The sequence below is a fragment of the Cyprinodon variegatus genome, unplaced genomic scaffold (assembly GCF_000732505.1).
Source record: "Cyprinodon variegatus isolate N-32 unplaced genomic scaffold, C_variegatus-1.0 Scaffold100, whole genome shotgun sequence".
In the NCBI taxonomy this organism is placed as follows: domain Eukaryota; kingdom Metazoa; phylum Chordata; class Actinopteri; order Cyprinodontiformes; family Cyprinodontidae; genus Cyprinodon; species Cyprinodon variegatus.
The window spans coordinates 742,744-745,707 of NW_015150553.1; positions in this window are offsets into that span (position 1 = coordinate 742,744).

The following is a 2,964-nucleotide window of genomic DNA, read 5'->3' on the forward strand; positions in this document are numbered from 1 at the left end:
ACGAAGAATTGAGGCAGTTCTGAAGGCAAAAGGGGGTCCAACCCGTTACTAGCATGGGGTACCTAATAAAGTGGCCGGTGAGTGTATAACTGCTTCTTATAATTAATATAATATAATATAAATAAAAAAGACCTATCATTAATCGCTGTATGTCCACATTTAGTAAGGCAATGATTGTTTAGTCTCTTCATGTTTTGGTTTCTGGATGTACTTGTACTTGCCATCTTCCTCTTTATCCGGTACTAGGTGTCTGCAGCAGAGACTCCCAGACGCCCTTCCCTTTCCCCAGAGACTTTCATGACCATCGGTAGAATAGACTGATTCTACCAATGGTCATGAAACAGGCCAAAGGAGTATCATGTGCAGTGGATGCTCTGTGCTTCACCTGTCATTAAGGACAGAGCATCATGATAGGCAGTATCCAGGTAAAGAAGATGAAGATCATCATTGCAAAGAAAAAAAAATGCTTCTTCCACTTGATTTTATTAACAAGGTATCCTGTTTATCATAATATAGGTAGCAAAACATGCACTTTATCTATATATTTGTAACTCTACCTGCTCCTTGTTACTGTACCAAGCCAGATGGGAGCGGTCCACTCCCAGTGGGGAGATCTATCCAGGACAGGTCATAGGATCTGCAGTGTGCAGTGCTCCTCAGGGGACACATGGAACTGGGGCCACATTGTTCACCAGCATCATTGTGCACAAGGATTTCCCATGGATCAAATGTTGCAAATTTCAAACCCAGAGGTCTTATAGCCGCTCAATGAGCACACTGGGAGACAAGGTTGTTCACACACGGTTTTTTGCCGATCTGAATGAGACAGAGTCACAATGGCTCATCATCTGGAGGCTGCGGACTGGGAAAAGGTAGAAATTTGGTAAATAAAACAGCTCCAAAGAAGGGAGAAAGAATTGTAGTAATAATACAGACATACTGTCGGAAATCAGCAAAGTTAACTGCAATGGGGGGGAAAGAAATCATCTTTCATCATCTTTCAGTTCCCATTACCATTTGCTGAAAAAAATGCTTTCCGCTCACGTGATGTCAGCTTCTACTTTGTTCTTACCTCATCACCTATTGTGTAATTTTTTATTCATTAGTCTTTATTTTGTAAGTTTCATGTTGGACTTTTGAGTAAATAATTTTTTAACTTACTGTTCTGCTCCTGCTAGACTGTCTGCAATTTGAGTTTAACTCCAAGATACCAATTTGGGTTGTTCATTATAAACATTTTGTCACCGATGACACAAAGTAAATCAAATTATGAAGTTTGTGTGCCAAGTCTGGAAAAGTTCAAGTCAAGAAACATCACAGCTGGTGTCCAGAGCAGTTCCACTTGCCCCAGTTTTTTAAGGTCATTTTTGTTTAATTAAGGATTTTCTCTGTAGAGCAAACAAAAACATAACATTGATCTTTGGAAACTTCATAAACTAACAAGCAAAAATATTCAATAAAATTTCAAATAAAAAAATATGTTGCTCCAACCTTTATGTATTGTGCTTTCATTGTTAAGTCATTTAATCTTTTTTTCTTTTCTTTTAGGCACTAGTGGCTCGTTCATTGTAAAGTGGGTACAAGAGAGAGGGAGAGAGATGCAGCCAAGGTTACAGGCCGGATTCAAACCCGGGTCAGCCATGTCGAGGACTAAGTCCTCCATACATGGGTCATGTGTGCTAACCACTGCGCCACCGAGGAACACCCATAGTTATCTGAGTTTAGTCAACAATTTGTATTTTTCTTTCATCATTTGTGCTCCCTTTCTGTCAGTCCTGTTATTAATCATTTCATGTACATCACTGTAAACTGCCATATGTATTATCTAAATGAAATTCCCTTGCTTTATGGAACTTTTGTGCCTTCAGAGAGGCCTAGTCTACAATGGGAAATGAGCAGAGATCCAGGGCACAGGTAGGAGTATCTAGAGGCTTGAGAGCTTTTTGTTGCTCCTTCCACAGATTAAACCCTTGTGGAAGAGTGGCAAGAAGAAACTGTTGAAGAAAAGACATGAGCAAGGAAACGGATATGCCAAAGATATGTAAATAGGTCCTCTGATCACATAAAACCCTATTTACATCCTAAAACAACAGATAAAACATGGTGGTAACAGCATCTCTAATGCAGGGATAAGGCAGTTGCATTGGAGGTGATAAATGAAGGACAACACAGAAGAACCGTGGAACAAAAGCTTGTAGTTTCTGCAAAGATTTTAAATCTGGGAAAGAACTTCACCTCCTAAACAGATGATGGTAGGTTAATTTTTGCTCATGTGTTAGACTGGCCTAGTCAAAGGCTAGATCTGAATTCAATTAGAAAAATATATGTGCAATATATATGTAGGACCTTTCCATTCAAATGAGCTTGAACTGTTTTACAAAGAACAAACTGGGAATTATTTTGTTTAAAAGATGTGTTAATCTTGGAGATGGAGGTGGGAGATGTGGAGTCACCAAGTCTTCTCCATGCCATGTTTTTGTTCTGCCTAGCCTCTGAACCAGGTGAGTCCGATCTGCACAGAGAATTAAATTGTGCAGATCGGACTCCCCGTGGAGATGACTTATTGACTCTCCATCTCCCACCTCTGCTTGGTGACACATTGATAAAATAAAAATGGGTTCAAAAAAGGACTAGCTCAGAAGCAGTTGAGTGTAATTGCACACTAAAATCCCAACAAAGTTCTACAATAAAATATGTGCCCATGATATCAAGCCATCAGATGTGGTATGAATATTTTTTTAGTGTAAAATCTCATCTAATGCACAACATTTTACATTTGATTTTAGTATAAATCATGTATTCATAAACAATATGAATAGATTATGTCAACTCAAACCTTCCAAAATAAACAGAAATACATTTCCATTGTGTTTTATTTGTAAAAGTGTGAGGTTTTATGGGTCCAATATTTTAAATCCATTGATGCTGTCATACCAGTGAGAATAAGCTGAAATCACATTAGGA